Source organism: Pinus tabuliformis, chromosome 3_2 (genome assembly GCF_031772625.1).
Source record: "Pinus tabuliformis cultivar Carrire ecotype Pingquan chromosome 3_2, CPIR1, whole genome shotgun sequence".
Lineage (NCBI taxonomy): Eukaryota > Viridiplantae > Streptophyta > Pinopsida > Pinales > Pinaceae > Pinus > Pinus tabuliformis.
This window is the reverse complement of record NC_142302.1, coordinates 1,289,721,029-1,289,744,489: the sequence shown is the minus strand read 5'-3', so window position 1 is coordinate 1,289,744,489 and position 23,461 is coordinate 1,289,721,029.

Here is a 23,461-nt window from a genome sequence, read left to right as displayed (position 1 = left end):
CTTCAAGTACACATGTAGATCACGAGGCATGGTTGATTGACTCAGGTGCATCCTTTCACTTCACTCCCCATAGAGAGTGGTTCTATGAGTATGAGAAATATGATGGTGGTGATGTCTTCTTGGGGGATGACAGGAAGGCTAGAATCATTGGTCGTGGAAAATTAAAGTTGAAGCTGCAAGGTGGAAGGGTTAGAACACTTCCGGGTGTTCTGTATATTCCTGCAATAGCCAGAAATCTGATTTCCGTTAGTAAGCTAGATGATGTTGGTGTAAAAATATTGTTCGAGAAGGATACCTGCAAGATGGTTCGGGGAGCAATGGTATTAATTTGGGGAGTTCAGATTGGAACTCTGTACAAGCTGCAAGGTAGCACTGTTGTTGATGGGTGCAACAATTCTGTGGTTCTTAAAAGTGGAGTAGAAAATTTAGTGGTCTATGGAGAAAAGACCATGATGTGACATCAAAGGCTTGGACATATTGGAGAGAAGGGCCTTCAAATACTTCATGGTAAAGGTATGGTAGAAGGTATGAGTAATAGCTCTCTGGATTTTTATTTCTGTGAAAATTGTGTATACGGGAAGCAGAATCGGGTGAGTTCCCCCTCTGGTGGTAAGAGGGCGAAACATATATTAGAGCTTGTGCACAGTGATGTGTTTGGACCTGTGAAGGTTCTATCACTGGGTAAGTCTATGTATTATGTATAATTTATAGATGACTTCTCAACGAATACATGGATATATTTCCTTAAGAAGAAATCTGAAGTCTTTGATAGGTTTAAAGAATTTAAGGCTCTAGTGGAAAACCAGACAGAGAAGAAGATAAAGGTGCTGAGGAAAAATAATGGTGGAGAGTTTTGTGCTAAGGAATTTGAAGAATTCTGTAAGAAGTGTGGTATAGCATGGCAAAAGACTACTCCATACACACCTCAGCAAAAAGGAGTTGTAGAAAGAATGAAGAAGACGTTGATGGAAAGGGCAAGAAGCATGCTGAGTGGTGCCGGGTTAGGATAGGAATTCTTGGCAGAGGTGTTATAGACATTTTTGGGCACTGCAACCCCCAATCAAACATGTCCATAAACCAAGGGCTCCTAAGTCCCTTAAAGTGTTGTTCCATCCCCTAAAAGAACAAGGTCAACTGATTACATCATCTCCCATAAGTTTTCCATGAAAAACTACTCAGAAATGGTCAAAACTAGACCATCTCACCTGCTCCATGGTCAAAGTGCACTGCATCCCACCTAAATGCACACAGTGGGTGCAACACATACTAAAAAGCCCTTCTATGGGGTGCGATGGGCGAGAGTGGACAAATGGCAGAGTCAATTTGCGAGGTGGAAGATCATGGAATCTTCCAGAAACTTCTCCTGTGACACTTGTCTCTCTGCATTCGCCCAGGGATGAGTAAGAGATCATCAATCTCCAAGTGGACTCAAGAAATATCAGAGAGAGGACACTAGTCAAATCTCAAAAGATGACTCACCCCCCTTGCAAACATCTATATATGTATCCCTCATCCCAGAGATCCAGAGGCTGGAATTTTGTATCTTGTAAGGAAGTGCTACTGGTTTCCTGGTGTAATATCATAGTGTTGGGTGATCTAAGCTTTTCATGAGGTGAAGAAGGGCTTTCTTGCTGAGAAGGTGATGGTGGGTCAGAACAGTTGGTTGTAATCCTCTTTTCTATTCTTGATATTAATAAAGCTATTCAAGTTTTCCTCCACATTCTTGTATGATTGATGATATATGCATTTGTGTGGTCAATATATATCTGGTCCTATATTTTTTATGATAGTAGATCTCTGTTCTTGGATAGTGTTGTACTACTTTGATTCTACAGGTGCTCTTTGAAGCTGGGTAGACGAGGAAGCGAGTGGCAAAGATCTATCAGAAGGGAGAGGTCAAGCAAGGAACCAAGCGCAAGATAGAGGTTGGTCTCCTTTGTTCCCCTCTTATCTACTTCTCATAAAGGAAAACGAAAGTAGTTTTAGTTTGTTTGTTTCTAAGATAGCTACCAGTATTAGTGGGACTAGCAGCTCTGCATAGACACTAGATTTCCCGATGACAAAATGGCGACTCCACTGGGGAGCGAATAGATTGTTTGTTTGTCTATATTTGTTTGCTTTATAAAATTACAGACGGAGCCTGAAGTCAAGCCAGCTAGCCTTCGAAATGCATTTTCTATGCAAGTGCAAAGTAGATCAATGCTGCTCCAGTCTATCTCCGGGTTTTGTTTATGAATTGAACAATCAATTTACAAACTCTCTAATTGCCCTTGTGGTGGCTCTAGTAACCTCCTTAGATCTACCCCTGTGATTTATTTACTGATTATCACTTGCTCGGCCTAAATCCATGAACTATGCTGCAAACTGTGATCAAGAACTGGATCAAAAGTCTCGCACTGTACCATCGCACCCTCTCTTCAGGGATATCAGTATGCATCACACTTCCTGTGTGCTGTAGGTGGGATGTATACTGGAATCCCTGTGTAATAGGTGCGCTGAACAAAAAAGGCTAATTTTGCCTCCAAACTTTGGTTTTTCTTCACTCTTTTCAGCTCTATTCAGGAGTTTTGTTGTCTGTCGTCAGTATACCTCTATTGGAAACCCCCTTCCTTGCCATTATTCCACCTCCATTGTACAAAGAACTGTAAATTTTTTATGTATTGTGAGCCATTTTCAGTTCTCTTTTACAAAGAAGTAGTGTAATTGAATTGTCGTTTCTTGATTTGGAAGTGTCGCAACTGTCATTTTCAGTCATAGAAGAGAATCTGATTGTTCTTGATAGTCGATTACACTGTTACTCTTGTATTTGATTTGAATTAGTAGTTTTTCAAGTGTCGAAAGCAATTTTTCAATTCCAAATCGCAAAGTGTCGTCATTGTCTTGAAAAGAAGCTTGTTAGTAATGTCGCTTTGAAAAACAATTTAGATTTGCGCTTAGCTTTCCTTTTATCATTCACACATTAAGAAGGCTGAAAACAAATACATGCATGTGCATTTTCATCTATACTGATTGTTGGTTTGACTTAGGACAGTGCATATAGTGTGTTCTCTCTGCTCTATGTTGAAAGAATATCATCTCTGTTTCTTTAGTAGCTAGGGTTTTCATTGCAAAAAGAAGATTAAGAGATTGTTTATCATCTTAGATTGCATTTTAGGAATTGTATATCTACATCACGTGGTGAACCTGAAAGGAACATTTCTTAAACGAGATCAACTGTAAAATAAATTTAATGAATCTGAAAATGCTTTGGAACCTAACGCACAACGTTTAGAAGTCTAGGCTAGAGACGTATTCCGGCATCGTAAAGCCTGGTAACTATTGTTTTCATTGCTGGTTGGGTGATTCCTCCACTTTGAGATGACAAGTGCCAGTACAGAATTATGCTCCCACGTACCGTCAAGTATATATTAGGAGACCACGATAGGCTATATCCTTTATCCATAGGAAGCCGTGTCTGCCGCCCTATCGATCGCAATGCACTGAACACAGCATTCGGGAAGATTGAATGTCGTACCGTAAAAAGTAATCTGTAGTTTTACGACTGGTTTGGTAATCCCTCTGCCTAGATTTCTAGAGTAGTCTCTTTTGTTCCTCTTCAGACTCCTTAAAGGAAAAGGTCCATCTTAGCACTTGTCACTTCAGGCTCATTAAAAATCGAAGGCGACTAGAGTCATCTTTTGTTTTTCCTCGACTCTTAAAAATTGAAAAAACAAGTTGTGTCAAAGTGTCTAAAATTTATTTTAATCAGAATAAACATCACCTTTCCTATGTTGGTCTTAGGTTGATAAAAATGGAGTCAACCAACCAAGTATTTCCCCTTGGATGAAATCCTAGTCCTTTCTCCTCTTGGGGAGATGTTGGTGCACCCCATATGGCCACATTGTCGCTTCCAGGATTGACAATCGGCCTGCCCATATGGCTCTTCTTGACCTCTTTCATTCAGAACATCGTGATTCCTGAGCAATCAAGTAAGAAACTAGATGATACCAAAGCTGCCCCCCAACCTTCTACTTCGTCCGGTTCTCCCTCTCCTCCTTCCTCCTCGCTTGATGAAGCTGGTAAAGCCAAAAATCAAGTGACTAAGAAGGAGAAGAAGGGGAAGGAGAATAAATAGAAGACGAGGAAGGAGCCAAAGGCGAAAAGGGGTAACCAGGCATCATCTAGTGGAAATCCACACGCTACACTATCAAAGCCTAAATCTCCATGTGTCATTTGCAAAGGAGATCACTATCATCGATATTTTCCCTGCATCCCTCAGATATTAAGGGACTGGTCTCCTCGTTTGCACAATCTGGTGTCAACAACCTCTGATGATCATGTTGAAAGTACACCGTCAACTAGTGAAAGCGAAACATCGGGACAAAAAAGGAAAAGTAAATTCCCTTGTAAACTGTGTGAATGCGATCACGCCATCCACCATTGTCCCTTCCTAGACGAAGCTAAAAGAGTTTTGGACGATCGTCCGGTTTCACCGTTACGGCTTCCTCCTGGATATAATAAACTCTTGCCAAGTCCATCACTAGTTCAAAATCTCACTGACATGCCATTGTGGTCGGTCGAAGAGTCTATCATTGAAGATCAACCATCTGAATCCACACCTGACGAAAGTCAAAAGGTCAAGGTGGCAGTTGACCCGGCCTTGCCTTCAGAAGGTCCATCTTCAGATGATACAGTCACCGAGAGAACAAGAACGACACTGTTCAAATTCTCTTCGTAAACACAGACTTCGATGAACATCGGGGAAGTCTACCCATTCCTTTACCATAGGAAGGAAGTTCATCAGAGTCATATCCGGCCGTCTATTCGGTCCCACCTCCAAGCAACCTAGTTGTTTCCTTTGATTGGAATCTACTAGGTAGACCCCGTTTACCGGCTAGTGTACCATTTTGAATCATTGCCCAAATATATAGAATGGTCATGGCCGATACCATCATAGATGAAGGGGCTTTTGTGAGTATCCTTTCCTCAACTACTTGGAAAGCGCTTGGTTCGCCATCACTTTTTCCTGAAATGAGAAATCTAACGGGCTTTGATAAAGGAACTAGTCGACTGTTAGGTATCCTTCCCAATGTGCCGATAACATTGAGAAGGAAAACCATTCACATGAACGTAATGGTAGTCCAAGGACCCCTAGATTATAATCTACTCCTTGGGCACGACTATATTTATTGCATGTGAGCCATTGTCTCCTCGCTCTTTAGAGTAATGTGTTTTTCGCATGAAGGAAGAGTGGTCAAGCTTGTAGACCAGCTTTCATTTCCTGGATCACACATAGCAAATAGTCAAATACCATCCCTGAATGGTCTTTTCATGCAAGGAATGTCTCATCAATCCCTAGTCCATCCACCTAATTATCGCGAGTGATTCGGGAGGACATGACTGAAAGCCAGGGGGCATGCACCCTGGTCTGTTTCGACAGGAAAACTTTGGGCATAGGGTAGGTTTCTGCGAAGGATATATGACTGGTTTATGAGAGTAGACTGGAATAATATTCCTTCGTCAAAGTTATGTGAGTGGAGGCAAGTTGCGCCACTCACCTTTGTCTATTTTGGTAGACATCGCTGAGGAAGTGTTTTTTCTGCAGTACAGATGGAACAATCTTTGGTAACCTGGAAATTTTTCGCTATACCTGGGGGCATGCAAACCTTTTGGCATGCAAGCGAAGAGTGACCATTTATTTTTTAAATTTGTAGGTCCTCTAACCCTTTAAACTCATAGGATTGATCGTTTCCTAACTTGCATAAAGAAAGGATGCGGGGAAAAGCTTTGTAAGGTGCAAACTCCATAAAAAATGGCATATTAGATGAGACATCCTTATTATGCGACTAGATCGAGCATTTTTTATGTGGAGTTCAAGCTCGTTAAAAATTAAACATAAGCAGTGAGCAAATGTTTCCCCCAGAGTTTAAGCTCATTCATTAAAAAAATGAACCAATTTCCGGTAAATAACCATCGTGAATGCATTATCATCAGCCTTTGAAGCCTTGGTCGTGTTCTCATCATCACCTCCACTCTGTCTTGGCTGATCATTCACCTCCATTTGATTGTTTACCCTTTTCGAGGAACAGCTGCGAAGAGTGGTCCTGTTAGCCATCCTTGTGACACTACCATGATTGGAAAATTCCAAACCTTTCCTGGAATTAACTGCTACCTGAATTTATCACTCGTTCCTCGAAAAATGAGTCCCCTTTAAGCTCTTTTCATTTGACTCATAAAATATGAAAAGATTGCCGAGTAATTGGCCTCTCCAGCTCATTAAAGTGACCGGAAGTGCTATCCCTCCTTTAGATTTTAATCTTTTTGGACTTGAGGGATTATTACACAAAAAGATCGAGCGCTTGTTTGTTCGATTCCTTAAAATTACCGAAAATTCATCCCTTTTGTTTTATTTTATAATTTTTCGGACTTAAGGGATTATATGACGAAAAAGGATTGTTGGAGTTTTCTTTACGTCCCTTTCAGACTCTCTAAAATTGAAAAGGACCGAGTTATCTTTTTCGTTAAACTCGTTAAAACCGAATAGCGACAAACTTGTCCATGCAAACAAGAATGAGTTTCACTATCGCTAGGCTTATTAAAACATAGTGATGGGTTTGCCCAAAGGGAAAATTATAGAAAAAACATATGTTATCCTCCTCAAGCTTGAAAAAAATAAAGAGGTACTGGTCAGCAATGGCTGGGGAAAAATTCGGAAGAAAACTTGAAGAAACTTTATTGGTAGCAAGTCGCCCTTGAACATGACACTTTCGCTTCGCATCCGAGTCGGGTTAGGTTGTTCCGTTCACTGGTCATATCACCATTGGTCCATCACACCATCCACATTTGGGGTTAACGCTACCAATCCATCATGTCAGTGTCGCCGATATGTTCGAGAGAATTCTCTCAGAGAATTCACCTATGTCTCATCCACTGCAATACATTTACGCTCCATCCTTTCATGACCGCCACCCTGAACCTTATATCATCAGATCGTTTTTACCTCCATTAAAATCATTTGCTCCATTCCATGTCATAGATGTGGGATTCACTAAGGCCCTCCTATGATGGATCACTTCTTGTCGACATCATCTCATTATCCAGGAAGTCGATCTAGGAACAACCCTTTCAGTACTTTGAAGCTTGCATGCCTCAATGGCAAGTTTCTCACTTCCGACGACATGTTTACATTAATGGCCTTCGTCCGAAAGATTTTGTGTGGTGTCCAATGCCAAGTCCCTTATTCACACCACATGAATTGTATTACAGTACCTTGAGGGTCATCATCATTATCGATGATTCCTCTCATGCTTGTTAACAACTTACATCATTGGCTGGTAATAAGGTGATGTCTTTCCATGTTCGACTCCAGAACATCTCTCACATGGATCGACTTCTACTTTGAGTGAAGATCGAACAAGATTGAAGACCCTGGATCTAGTTTCATCCATCCAGGTTGCGATATATATTCAATAAAATAAAGACATCAAATGTACATCATTGCTACACAGATAATCATCCAATCTAAGGGATGATAGCTCCACCAGAATCATCAGTCTGCACACAGACGATTGTCTGTCTTATGTACATGAAAATGAATTTATAAAGCTGAGCATGGGAATGCCCACCTTATCTAGATCATGAAAATATTATGAAGATAATGTATTGTATTGTATCTTATTACAGGTTTCCTTCCAGCTCGAAAAAACTTCGGATCCTCATGATAAAGCATTTCACCCGACATCAAAAGATTAACGACCTCAAGCTTTAGGGGGCAACTGTTATAGACATTTTTGGGTACTGCAACCCCCAATCAATAATGTCCATAAACCAAGGGCTCCTAAGTCCCTAAAAGTGTTGTTCCATACCCTAAAAGAACAAGGTCAGCTGATTACATCATCTCCCAGAAGTTCTCCATGAAAAACTACTCAGAACTGGTCAAAACTGGACCATCTCACCTGCTCCATGGTCAAAGTGCGCTACATCCCACCTAAATGCACATGGGAGGTGCGATGCATACTAAAAATCCCTTCTATGGGGTGCGATGGGTGAGAGTGGACAAATGGAAGAGTCAATTTGCGAGGTGGAAGATCATGGAATCTTCCAGAAACTTCTCCTGTGACACTTGCATCTCTGCATTCGCCCAGGGATGAGTAAGAGATCATCAATCTCCAAGTGGAATAAAGAACTATCAGAGAGAGGACACTAATAAAATCTCAGAAGCTGACTCACCCCCCTTGCAAACATCTATATATGGATCCCTCTTCCCAGAGATCGAGAGGCTGGAATTTTGTATCTTGTAAGGAAGTGCTACTGGTTTCTTGGTGTAATATCATAGTGTTGGGTGATCTAAGCTTTTCATGAGGTGAAGAAGGGCTTTCGTGCTGAGAGGGTGACACTGGGTCAAAACAATTGGTTGTAATCCTCTTTGACATTCTTGATATTAATAAATCTATTCAATTTTTCCTCCACATTCTTATATGATTGATGATATATGCATTTGTGTGGTCAATATATATCTGGTCCCATATTGTTTATGATAGTAGATCTCTGTTCTTGGATAGTGTTATGCTGCTTTGATTCTATAGGTGCTCTTTGAAGCTGGGTAGACGAGGAAGCGAGTGGTAAAGATCTATCATAAGGGAGAGGAATCAAGCAAGGAACCAAGCGCAAGATAGAGGTTGGTCTCCTTTGTTCCCCTCTTATCTACTTCTCATAAAGGAAAACAAAAGTAGTTTTAGTTTGTTTGTTTCTAAGATAGCTACTAGTCTTAGTGGGACTAGAAGCTTTGCATAGACACTAGATTTCCCGATAACAAGAGGTAGTGGATATTGCATGTTACTTGGTCAATAGGTCACCTTCATCAGTGTTGGAGGATAAGACTCCACAAGAGGTATGGACTGGTAAGAAACCCTCTCGTTCACATCTGAGGGTATTTGGATGTGATGCATATGTACATGTTCCAAAGGAGAAAAGAACAAAGTTGGATAGTAAATCTGAAAAGTGCACCTTTATTGGGTATAAGGATGGTTTAAAGGGTTATAAGCTTTGGAACCCAGTAACAAGGAAGGTTGTGTACAGCCGAGATGTGGTGTTCACAGAGGTGAAATATGTTATTAAACATGAAGTCCAACCAAAGGAACCTAAGAAGATAGAGTTTGAGCTAAAGGAGGAAGAATCAGACTCTACAACAGAGGAGGAATCAGAAGATGAAGATCCACAAACTCCGGCTGTGAGAAGATCAGTTCAAGAAAGAAGGTAGCTAGAAAGGTATAGTCCATCTGCTTTCTGTTAAATTTTTTCTGTCTGTTACTGATGATGATCCCAGATCTATGAAGGAAGCAGTGGATTCAGAGGATGGAAAACTCTAGAAAGAGGCCACGGTTGATTAAATGGCATCTTTGCACAAAAATGAGGCTTGGGATCTGGTGGGGTTGTCGGCTGGAAGGAAACCCATTAGCAGCAAATGGGTGTTCAAAATAAAGACAAATGTAGAAGGAAAAGTGGAGAAATACAAAGCTCGATTGGTAGCAAAAGGTTATTCCCAGGTGTCGAGAATTGATTTTGGTGATATTTTTTCTCCTGTTGCCAAGGTAACTTCTATTAGATTACTTTTATCTGTTGCTGCTACTTTTGATTTTGAGGTAGAACAGATGGAGGTGAAGATAACATTTCTTCACGGGGATCTGGAAGAGGAGATCTACATGAAGCAACTTGAAGGCTTTGCGGTGAAGGGTAAGAAAGAACTGATATGTAAGTTAAAGAAGTCTCTATATGGGTTAAAACAGTCACCAAGGATGTGATATCAGAAATTTGATACATTTATATGGGGTCTTGGCTTCACCAGAAGCAAAGCAGATCACTGTGTGTATTTTTAATTAATTGGTGACCATGTTATTTATCTGGTCTTGTATGTGGATGATATGTTGTTGGTTGGAAATGACAAAGAAGTTATCTAGGATTTGAAGACCCAATTGTCCTCCAAATTCGACATGAAAGATCTTGGTGCTACAAACTATATTTTTGGCATGGAAATTAAAAGAGATCAGGCAAAGAGGAAGCTCTGGTTAAACCAAAGGAAGTATGTCGAGACAATATTGCACAGGTTTAATATGCAGGATAGTAAACCGGTGAAGGTTCCTATTCCTGTATGTGTGAGGTTATCTGTTGAACAGTGTCCCAAGACACAAGAAGAGGAAGAGGACATGTCCCGTGTTCCATATGCAAGTACAGTCTGTAGCCTGATGTATGCAATGGTCTGTACTAGACCAGACATTGCACATGCAGTGGGATTATTGAGCAGGTTTATGTCAAAACCAGGGAAGGAGCACTGGACAACAGTGAAGCGGGTTTTTAGGTGTTTGCGTGGCACTAGTGATTATGGTTTGTGCTACCAAGGAAGACCAAGATTGGATAGAGTGTTGGATATTCATGGCTTTGTTGATGCAGAATGGGTTGGAGATTTGGATCAGAGAAGATCTACAGGTGGCTATGTGTTTAACCTATTTGGAGGTGCAGTCAGTTGGATGAGTAAGAAACAATCTGTAGTGGCACTGTCAACTATATAGGAAGAATACATGGCAGCCACTCATGCAAGCATGGAAGCAGTTTGGTTGCAGAGATTGTGTTCAAGTATGGGGTTAGTATATGAAGCTATAAGGATAGACTGTGACAGCCAAAGTGCAATTTTCTTGGTAAAGAACCTCGCATATCATTCAAAGACAAAGCACATTGTTGTTTAGTATCACTTTGTGAGGGATATGATAAAAGACAAAAAGGTGTTGCTGGTAAAGGTGGACACTTTGAAGAATACTGCAGATGCATTGACAAAATCTATGAGCTCTGAGAATTTCTCTTGGTGTAGAGAGACAATGGCCATTTCAGGGCTGGAAAAATGACTAAGCTCTCTTGTGGCCCCCTGTGGAAAGAAAACAACAAGTGGGACAATGTTGGGTTGTGTTATGTTCTTTCCACATAGTTAACTGGGGTTTTAGGGGCACCCGTAACCCCACTTTATGGGGTTCATGGGAGCACCCTGGAAAATTTTGGTTTTGGATCCTATGTTAGGTTGGGCGGACCCACCTATCGTTTTTTGCATGATTTCTGCACATGTTTTTTGGACGCGATGGTTTTCGGTCCATGGTATTGGATGCTTTGGCATGTATAAATATGTTTTATAACATTGAAAGGAACATAATGAAAAATCAAGCTGGTAGTCCCGGTTTTGGGACCCAGGGGAAAATCTCTATGTATATGTGTTTTATGTTTTCTTCTCTTGCATTATTTATTTTCTCTGTTTTAGAATTTGTATGCACGCAATTCCTGTACGGGGTCAAAACCTACAAGATAGAGAAGAAGATAAAGGTGCTAAGGACATATAATGGTGTAGAGTTTTGCAGTAAGGAATTTGAATAATTCCATAATAAGTGTGGTATAGCACGATAGAAGACTACTTCATATACACCTCAGCAAAATGGAGTTGTAGAAAGAATGAATAAGACGTTGATGGAAAGGGCAAGAATCATGCTCAGTGGTGCCGAGTTAGGACAAGAATTCTGGGCAAAGGTGGTGAATACTGCATGTTACCTGGTCAACAGGTCATCTTCATCAGTGTTGGAGGATAAGACTCCACAAGAGGTATGGACTGGTAATAAACCCTCTCTTTCACATCAGGGGGTATTTGGATGTTATGCATATGTACATGTTCCAAAGGAGAAACGAACCAAGTTGGATAGTAAATCTGAAAAGTGCATCTTTATTGGGTATAAGGATGGTTTAAAGGGTTATAAGCTTTGCAACCTTGTAACAAGGAAGGTTGTGTTCAACCGAGATGTGGTGTTCATAGAGCTAAAAGATGTTATTAAACATGAAATCCAACCAAAGGAACCTGAGAAGATAGAGTTTGAGCTAAAGGAGGAAGAATCAGACTCTATAGCAGAGGAGGAATCAGAAGATGAAGAGCCACAAACTCTGGCTATGAGAAGATCAGTTCGAGAAAGAAGGCAGCTAGAAAGGTATAGTCCATCTTCTCTCTATTCAAATTTTTCTTTGTCTATTACTGATGATGATCCCAGAACTGTTAAGGAAGCAGTGGATTCAGAGGATGGAAAACTCTAGAAAGAGGCCATGGTTGATGAAATGGCATCTTTGCACAAAAATGAGGCTTGGGATCTGGTGGAGTTGCCGACTGGAAGGAAACCCATTGGCAACAAATGGGTGTTCAAACGGAAGACAAATACAGAAGGAAAAGTGGAGAAATACAAAGCTCGGTTGGTAGCAAAAGGTTATTCCTAGGTGTCGGGAATTGATTTTGGTGATATTTTTTCTCCTGTTGCCAAGGTAACTTCTATTAGATTACTTTTATCTATTGCTGCTACTTTTGATTTTGAGGTAGAACAGATGGATGTGAAGACAACATTTCTTCACAAGGATCTAGAAGAGGAGATCTAGATGAAGCAACCTGAAGGCTTTGTGGTGAAGGGTAAGAAAGAACTGGTATGCAAGTTAAAGAAGTCTCTATAAGGGTTAAAACAGTCACCAAGGATGTGGTATCAGAAATTTGATACATTTATATGGGGACTTGGCTTCACCAGAAGCAAAGCAGATCGCTTTGTGTATTTTAAATTAATTGGTGACTGTGTTATTTATCTGGTCTTGTATGTGGATGATATGTTTCTCGTTGGAAATGACAAATAAATTATCTAGGATTTGAAGACCCAATTGTCCTCCAAATTCGACATGAAAGATCTTGGTGCTATAAACTATATTTTGGGCATGGAAATTAAAAGAGATCAGGCAAAGGGGAAGCTCCGATTAAACCAGAGGAAGTATGTTGAGACAATACTGCAGAGGTTTAATATGAAGGATAGTAAACCGGTGAAGGTTCCTATTCCTGTAGCTGTGAGGTTATCTGCTGACCAGTGTCCCAAGACACAAGAAGAGGAAGAGGACATGTCCCATGTTCCATATGCAAGTGAAGTCGGTAGCCTGATGTATGCAATGTTCTATATTAGACCAGACATTGCACATGCAATGGGAGTATTGAGTAGGTTTATGTCAAAACCTGGGAAGGAGCACTAGACAGTAGCGAAGCGAGTTTTCAGGTATTTGCGTGGCACTAGTGATTATGGTTTGTCCTACCAAGGAATATCAGGATTGGACAGAATGTTGGATATTCATGGCTTTGTTGATGTAGACTGGGCTGGAGATCTGGATCAAAGAAGATCTACAAGTGGGTATTTGTTTAACCTATTTTGAGGTGTAGTCAGTTGGATGAGTAAGAAACAATCTGTAGTGGCACTATCAACTACAGAGGCAGAATACATGGCAACCGCTCATGCAAGAAAGGAAGCAGTTTGGTTGCAGATATTGTGCTCAAGTATGGGTTTAGTACAGGGAGCTATAAGGATAGACTGTGACAGCCAAAGTACAATTTTCTTTGCAAAGAACCCCGCATATCATTGAAATACAAAGCACATTGATGTTCAGTATCACTTTGTGAAGGATATGATAGAAGAGAAAAAGGTGTTGTTGGTAAAGGTGGGCACTTTGAAGAATGCTACAGATGCATTGACAAAATCTGTGAGCTCTAAGAAGCTCTCTTGGTGTAGAGAGACAATGGGTGTTTCAAGGCTAGAAAAATGACTAAGCTCTCTTGTGGCCCTCTGTGGAAGGAAAACAACAAGTGGGAGAATTCTAGGTTGTGTTATATTCCTTCCATGACTAGCCCACGTAGTTAACCGGGGGGTTAGAGGGGAGGCATAGGCCCCCTTCGTTGCACTGATTGTGTAGCAGGGGGGGGTCACAGGGGGTTTGAGGTGTACCAGTAACCCCACTTTATGGGGTCTGGGGCAATGCCCCAAAAAATTTTGGTTTTGGACCCTATGTTAGGATTGGCAGACCCAACTATGGTTTTGTGCATGATTTTCGCACATGTTTTTGGATGCGATGGTTTTCGGTCCATGGTTTTGGACGTGATGGTTTTTTGGTCCATGGTATTGGATGCTTCAACATGTATAAATATGTATTGTAACATTGAAAGAAACATAATGAAAAATCAAGCTGGTAGTCCCGGTTTTGGGATCCAGGGGAAAATCTTTGTGTATATGTGTTTTATGTGTTATGCTCTCGGATTGTTTATTTTCTGTGTTTTAGAATTCGTATGCAGGTAATTTTCTGTATGGGGTGAAAACCTACAACCTTATCTTGGTGACCAGAAGTGACAATGTCACTCCATTAGATCCTATGATCATGGTAGGCCTACTCATGATGAGTCCTCCTATCCTCTATTAAATTTTGAGTTTGCTTGCTATGACTTTTATTAATCATGAAAAACTACTTAGTAAATGGGATGGCATGTCAGCTCCTTAAAAGTTAGGGATGGTGTGAAAAGTATTATAATAATTATTTTCTAAGGTTTCTAATTCTTTCCTCAAGGCTTAGTTTTCAAAAAAAACATCACAGAATCATTGAATATTGGAATAAAAGAATGCTCCTTAAGTGTTGATGGGAGGAATGGATCATGAATATTTTTTAGATGCCTTACAATGCCAAGGTTGTTAAAAATTAAGGAAGTTTCAGAATTATGATAATTATTTCTTATAAACCATTCTCTAATGATAAACATTAGACAAATTAGTTATCCAACCATCACATCAAAGAAAGGTTGAAAAATGTTCCTTACCCTAAACAAATAGAAGTATTACTCGGCTAGGGAGATAATAATTGCGTATAAGGAAACAAAACTATGATTTAAGGAAACACAACCGTGATTAAGGAAACAACAACTGTGACTAAGGAAACAAAACTATGATTTAAGGAAACACAACCGTGATTAAGGAAACAACAACTGTGACTAAGGAAACAACAATTGTGACTAAGGAAAAACAATTGTGATTAAGGAAACAATGACTGCGACTAAGGAAATAACAAATGTGACTATGGAAACAAAAATTGTGATTAAGGAAACAATGATTGTGATTAAAGAACATTGATTATGACTAAGGAAACAACAACTGTGATTAACAAAACAACAACTGTGATTAAGGAAACAATTATTGTGATTAATAAATAACGACTATGTCTAAGGAAACAACAACTATGATTAAGGAAATAACGACTGTGACTAAGAAAACAAAAACTGTGATAAAGGAACAATCAGTATGACTAAGAAAACAACAACTATGATTAAGGAAACAACTACTGTGATTAAAATATCAACTATTTTTCCCAAAATAATAAAAAAATACTTACCATAAAAATAATATTATTTACATTATAAAAAAAATTAAAAAATATTTCGAAAGAAATTTTCCTAGTGTGATTGCAGGGACATTTCCCCGATCAGCTACAACCTGCAAATTCGTGTCATTGTCAATTTCATGAAGAAAATATTCTCGTGTAAGTGGCTAGTGATACAAACAAATTCGATTCCCAATGGCAAGGAAAGAGATTCCATAATTATTAATCATAGTGAGGCACACCATTCTGTTGTCATAAACTTTAGTAACTTTGTAAGAGCCGAAACGTCTTGTTTGGAGTTTACCTAGGAAGTCTTAGAATTTAGAGTCATACAACAATGCCCAATCCTCTTTTTGAAAGTTTTTCTTTTTAATGGCAGCGCATTGTAAGGAAAGAAGGTGTGTTTCATTGAATTCATTAATTTATTCTAAGCATTGTTTCTATGTGTCCATAAGATCTAGTCTGACTTCCTTCGCAATTCTTAGAGTCTTAACTTCAAACTCGATCGAAAAAATATTTTCCTTACCAAGAACGAGCTGATAGGGTGAATAGTGAGTAGTGTTACACCAGGATTTTTGGTAGGCCCATAAGGATTTAGGAATCTTGGTGGCCCAATCTCAGTGATTTACATATATTGTTTTAGTTAAAATCACCTCTAAGAATTTATTTGGGCTTTCTACCTGCCCATTTGCTTACAGGTGGTAAGGAGAAGTGACTCTGTGTTTGATATGGTATTTTTGTAGCGTGACTGAAGTTTTATGAGCAGTGAACTACGATCCCCCATCTATTACAAGATCCCTAGTTAGCCCATATAAAACAAATTGTTCGAATATAAAATTAATGACTTCTCTTCTGTGGCCTTTGAAAGTGCTACCGCTTCAACCCATTTGGTTACATAATCCATACAAACTAGGATATATGGATTCTAATTTGAAGGTGAATTAAAGCGACCTTCAAAGTCCATTTCCCATGTTTCAAATGGCTCCAATATAATATGTGGTTTAAGGGGAATTTCGTTAGCGTCAATGGGATGACCCATCCTTTGGCAATTGTCGCTGCTTTGGACATATTTGTTTGCATCTTTAAATATTGTGGACCAAAAATGGCCCATCTGTAATAGCTTGTGTCCAGTTCTTCAGTCGAAAAAATGACCTCCACAAGGTTCATTGTGATAAGCCCTGAGGATATCATAAATTTTGTCTTCTCTAATGCATCAGTGAATTTGAAGATCAACCCCTGTGTGAAAGAGGTAACCGTCCATCCATGAAAAGTGTGTGATGTGTTGGATGAGCTGCTTCTTTTCCTGAGATGACAAGTGCAATGGTAATTTTCCAACCACTAGGTAATTTGTAACATCAACATACCACGACATCGTAGTGATTACAACAAACAAATGTTCATCTAGGAATTGGTCTTCAACTAGTAGAGAGTCAGCCACAACTGGGATTCTTGACAAACAATTGATGAAAAGGTTTTCTTTTCATAGATGATCCTTTATAGTAATTTCGAAATCCTACAATAATAGAAACCAACAAGTTATTTTTCCATTGGAAACAAGTTTATTAGCTAAATAATGAATAATAGAATGATCAATGTATAGAAAAAATGGATATCCTATTATATAATGGCGAAATTTATTTGTGGCATAAATGATAACCAAGAATTATTTTTTTGTCATAGTATAGTTTAAGTCAGCTGGTGTGAGGTTTTTACTAATGTAATAAATTTCATAGGGGTTATTATCCTCTTCTTATCCGAATTTGATGCATATGAGGATATATGGACTGGTAGACTCTAGTTTGGTCCCTACAATACAGTAGGTGTTGAAACCAACTTTTTCATATCTGTAAAATCACATTTATCAGTCCACTCAAATTCCACATGTCCAGTTAATGCATAAAATGGTGCTACAATTTTTGAAAAATGTGTTATGAAATGACAATGGTAACCATCATGACCAAGGAAAATACGTACCTCTGTCAGCCTACGAGAGGTAGGAAGTCTAAGAATTACCTCAATATTATTTGGGTGTACCTAAATACCTATAGTAGAGATAAAATGTACTAGAACTACACCTTCTTTCATCATCATGTGGCATTTTCCATGACCAAGGAATAACCTGGTAACTATACCTCATGTAAGAACATTCTATATGAAAATTGTTACCCTAAGGGGTGAAACCATCTATATATAATTCCAACCCTTAATTAATTAAGTCAGAAAAGATACTTAGAATTTCCCTTTGAAAAGTGGCTAGTGCATTGCATAGCCCAAATGGTAAGACTCTATATGAAAACGTTCCCCATGGGTAGGTGAATGTACTTTTATCTTGGTCTTCAGGGGAAATCTAGATTTGATTAATCATAATACCCGCTAAATCTTCCAGGAAAGAAATTTTTTTCTTTCCGGCAAGAGTGTCAAGGAATTGGTCCAAAAATGGAATAGGAAAATGATCCTTTTCTGTAACTTTATTTAGTTCTTTATAATCGACAAAATTCTCCATTTTCCATCCTTTTCAGGAACTACCACAACTAGTGAAACCCAGTGGCTATTAGAGATAGGATATATAAAATTAACATTAATAAGTTTCTAAAGTTCATGTTTAACTATGTCCCTAAGGTGTGGATTTAATATTCTTTGAGGTTGATGGATGGCTAAGGCATCTTTCTCAATATAAATATGATGTGTAGACAACTGTGGATGAGTGCCCATCATATCAGAGTATTCCCAGGAAAAGTATTTTTTATATTTTTGAAGAACTTGAACCAACCTTCCATGTTGAAGGTTATTAAGATTAGCGTTAACATTCAAGGTCTTGTTAGGTTCAATTTCAATGGGGATGTTATTGTGAACTGCATTCATAGGTGTATGCTTAGTGTTTAAACCCTCTAGTGGATCTACTTGGGCTTCATTGTCAAGCACAACTTTCAACATCCAACACGTTGGATTTCCTATAGTAGAAGGTTGGATAATAATCTAATTTATTGTGTCATACTCAATCTATCATTTAAAAATAAGAGATTTATCGATAGTGAGAGGAGAGCATAAATTTCCTTCCTAATATTCAGGGGGGGACATCTAAAATTATCAGCTAACATGTTGGGTCTAGCGGGTGGGTAGAGGATAATCTTATTAATAGTAGGTCCTTTAGAATTTTTCATGCTTCTAGTTTGACATATGATATATGCACCTGTAGTGGTAAGCCATGTTCTGCCTAATATTAAAGGGTGTGCTTCCATATTGTTTTTAGGATTGAGGATCGAGAAATCTATTAGGTATTCCCAAGAATCCACAAAAATAATGTTATCATCCAAGGTCCCTTCTGGTTTTACTACGGATCTATCAACTAGTTTCAACATGGTTGGAGTTGATTTAAATCTATTTATTCCAAGGATTCCACAAGTTTCAAGTGTTATAATGTTTATGGAAGCCACCAAGTCCACTAAGGTGTTTGGGAAATTATAACCATGAATCTGGACAGTGACTATAGGGTTTCTAGGATCATCATATTTAATAGGTATCTTGTTTCCTAGGATGAAATCAGAGAGGTTCCTAAGAACATGGACTGTAGGAAAATCTTTTGGCTACCTATCAGGATTATTAACACACATCTCTTTGATGGTTTTGGCATAGATGTGTATTTCTATGAAAACCTATAGGAGAGGAATTTTGATACATAAATTTTGAAATTCCCCTCAGAGATCAAAGTCAAGATATACATGTTATTTTACTATGACTAATCTCTCAGGAATAGAGGAGCAGTGTCCCTAATTTGAATGGATTCTTGTTCTTTAGTTGGTTTACTAGACGATTCTGCTTTAGTAATGATTATGGTAGGAAGATAATGTTTTGTCAAAGGTTGCTCCGTAGAAACATTTTTATTTTTTGGTTTCTCTTAATTTTTTGAATGAACTTCTAGAAATATGGTCCTCAAGATCTCAGACATAGTTCGTTACATTCCAAAGAGGGAGGAGGGAAATCCTAAGTTTCCAGAATCTCTAGGAATTACACAAGTCTCTTGTTTGGATTTAGATTTAGTTGTGTACGTAACTGAGGTCATAATGGAGGTGGATAATTTCGAGTTAGTTGAAGTGGAGGTTGTAATGTTCTTGATTTTGTGACTGAGGCAGTGCTCCCATCATTTGATTAATTGGTCTACTAGGGTGTTGCTAATTTTGGGACCACATTGACCCCTGAGTAGGTTGATTTTCCCATTGCAAAGGGTATGGATTATTTGGTGTATTTTGCCATGAGGTTGTGGGACACTATTTATTTTCCCAAGAAGGCCTAGGAAATTATTGGTTTGTCCAAGGAGATGAATTATATGGCTGAGGCTGCCAAGTAGTAGCAGAATGTTGTTGGCCATGCCAATTTAATCGAGGAAACTATTGTTGACAAAATTGTCCAGGAAAAATCATAGAAGTGTCATGCAACATACCTAATGGGTATTAGGTCCCTATACTACTAGTGTAGCCCCTTATTTTTATTAGTGCAACCCCGTTATTGTATTGTTGTTCCCATGTAGTCCCCATATTGTTATTATTGTGCCCCATAGAAGCCCACTATTGTTATTGTTGTGCCCTTACATTATTATTATTATTATTATGTCGGCTCTAATTATATTGTGATCCATTAGAATCTTATATATAGAAATGAGGTCTAGTAATTTGTATCATCCAAGGATTGTTTATTTGTGTAATGCAATGGAGGTTTCCCCCCTCGAAGAGGCTGATTTTGAAGTCATTGATCTATCTTTTCTTCTATTTTGTGAGCCTGCTTCTATCCTACCTGTAAAACATCCAACTGCATTGTTAGTGTACTTAAGATATCAATTTAAAATATTCTAAAATATTATCAATCTATGGTTGTGTAACTCCTACCGCTGAAATTATGTTAGATTTACTGAGAGCGTCATGAGTTCCAACCTTGGTTCGTGTACTTCCACATGAACACCTGATACATAGTTTTACAATATGATCATATTCTTATTTCGAAATATCACCTTGCCCCATTAGATTACACATTTCTATCCATTCATCTTTGATAACCCTAATTAAGGTAGTTTTCAATACATCCCTAGGCAAAGCGATATATGGTGATGTTTATAAATTATATTAGAATATTTCAATATACTCTTCTAAGGTTTCATCTTCTTTTGATGTCTTTTTAAATATTTGTTCCCTTATATCTATAGACCAACAATAATCATGGTACTTAGTAATGAAATATTGTTCCATTTGATCCCACTAATTTATAGTACCACCCTCCAATCCCATGAACCATTGTAATGTTTCTCCCTTCAAAGTACAAGGAAACAATTTTAATTTTTGGGGGTCAGTAGTGTAATCATTGTTGGAATTATGATACAAGTGTTGTCCTTGATGGTAACTCACAGAGATGACAGATCATAGTGCAGTAGGTCAGTAGAAAAGAATTGATGATCAGACTAGAAAGAATGAAGAAAGAAAAGTATATACGCAGGTTCACTATATACCAAGTCGTGTACACACGCAGGTTCACTACATACCAAGTCGCATATATACGTAGGTTTGCTATATACCAAGTAGTGTATACACTCAGTTTCAATATTTACAAAGGCGCTTATATCGTACACACACACTTTAACGTAAGGAAAGGCGCGTACATGTCGGAAAACTAAGTTTTGGGTCCGTGGTATTTGGACCTATGGTTTTGGACCTTGGTATTGTGTCTGAAGTATTGAACCCAGGTATTGGGTCCCTAGTATTGGTTCTAAATGGTTTTGGACCATGTTATTGAGTAAGGCCTAAGACTATAAAAGGGGAAGAAGATCATTAGGCAAATGCATTCAAAAAGCCTTGAATATCTGATGATGTATGAGATCCAATATGCAAGTTATGGGTTCATGATGCTTTGCTTGATCTGAGCTAAGGAGGAATCTTAGCCGTTGATGGAGAACAAGATCTAAGGATAGATTGGGATATAATGGCTTGGACAAAATCATCTCTATACGGTTTGATCATGCTTATTCTAGATCTGTATACTGACGCATGTAATGTTCTGTAAGTATTATGATCTGGGTATAGCTCAAGTTTGGAATAGCTGCAAATCATGAATGAATATTTACAGATGTATACGTTGGTTTACTATGATAAAAGCGCGTACATATGCAGGTTAGATACATCTAAGTAGCGTATACCATATGAGCTATGATGTTTGAAGTTATAGGTGGTTCTGGTTGTTGATGAGTTCTGATGACTGTTTACTGGTGTTAGTATTCTGCATATTCAGATTGGTTGATTGTGTTTAGCTTCAGTGTTGATGGATGAGATCTAACAATGGATCAGGATCATAATGACCTATCTTTATGTGATTTGATGGATTAAGATCTAGTTGCTAACACACATATTATCCTTGTATATGTAATGATCTGGATATGTCTAAAGTCAGGAAGTGCAGCAAAGTTATAAGTAAGTAATTGTAGACAAGATTCACTTTGGTGAAGTTGTGTATACACGCTAGTTCGGCTCTTCCAAGTAGCATATATACTCTGATGCATGATTTTTGGTGATACAGTTAGATCTAAACATTGTTGCAGAGTTCTGTGTTCTGCTCTATGACTGCAAGTTTGTTGACAGGGTTTCCGTGATTCAGAGATTGATGATGATAGTGTTGATTGATTGTGTGTTTCAATGATATTAATGGGTCCATTATGAAAATTAGATGAAACGTGGCCTTCCAATTATGACGTTGATTTCCATGAGTATCCAGTCTAAAAATTTATGAAACGTGGTACCTGGAGGAAGAAAGAGAAGGTTGTAGCCTTCTGTAGGTCGGCACCTACGTACTAGTACATCAGCTAGTACAAGAGTTAAGGCGGTTGTAGCTCCCTTCCAGGAGAAGCTGGAGAATGAGAGAAGGTTGTAGCCTTCTGCAGGAAGAAGCCTGCGTATTGGTATAAGATTGCTCCAGTATAGAAATATTGTAAAAAGAAGTTTCTTCTTAGAAGAAGATAGAGACAAATTGCAGCAGGTGGTTTTCACCCACATTGGGTTTCCACCTTACATCATGGTGTTCATGTGTGCTTCGTGTGTGTGATGATCTATTATGTTTTACAACACCTATTTACTATTCTTACGGTAATGAAGTTCTGATGCACTAATCAAAGATCAACATTTAATGGATTAACTAAATCATAAGGTTACTAGATATATGCTAGTTGCATTAGACAAAGTTGGGTGTACATGCAGGTTTTTTTATCTAAAGTAGCATATATGAATCTGAGTATGGAAATGAAAATGTTCTATTGATTTGATAATACTGATTCACCCCCCCCCCTCTCAGTATTATTTCCAACAATTGGAATCAGAGCAGGTCCTTTGGTAGAAGTTTGATTGCTTGAAGGAGATCTGTAGAAAAATGGGAAAGAAGCTTAAGAAGAAAGTGCCTAATAAGAAGAAGACATCTCAAAGGAACTATGACGGTGGGAGAATCGATTGGGGAATATGTGGAAGAAAAACTTCAGATTCAGAATCAATTTAGAATGAAGATGAACAAGAAAAAGGGATATCAGGTATGAATTTGTTATCCTCTGGTGATACATTTCTCTATCCATTTGAAGATGATGAAAGTGATAGTGAAACGACTAAATTTTCTCTTATGGGTGAGCAAGAAAGATATCAAATAGAGTAAGAATTTAAAAGGCTTACAGACAAAATTGGAGATCAACAAGATCTGTTGAACAAAAGGGAATGTGCCTTCAAAGAAGAAGCTACCAAACTAAAAGCTCAACTAGAGGAAGGAAACAAGTTAAGGAAGTTATTCAAGGACAAGGAAGATCAATGTCAAAAGTTGCAGGATGAAGTGACATCATTAAGAAATGAAGTCAATGGAAGGAGCACAACAATCAAGAAACTCTGAGATAGATCCAGTTACTATGAAAATCTTGAAGCCAAGATCCTCTCACTAAAAGAAGATCTCGAAGAATCTAATAAGAAGAATAAAGAACTACTCCAAGCTCTTGAAAAACAAGAAACCGAAGTTATTGAATTAAGACATCAGCTGGAAGAAGGAATAAAAACCGAAGGAATCATGAAGAAGCAGTATCTTGAAAAGGAAGAGAAACATCAAGTTGAGGTAAATATTCTAAAATATAAATTAGAAGAAAAGGACAAGCTCTTATGATTTCAAGATAGTACTAAGATCTTGGATGACATTCTTAGTAGTCAAAGGTCTCCTGCTATCAAAATTGGTCTTGGTTTTCATG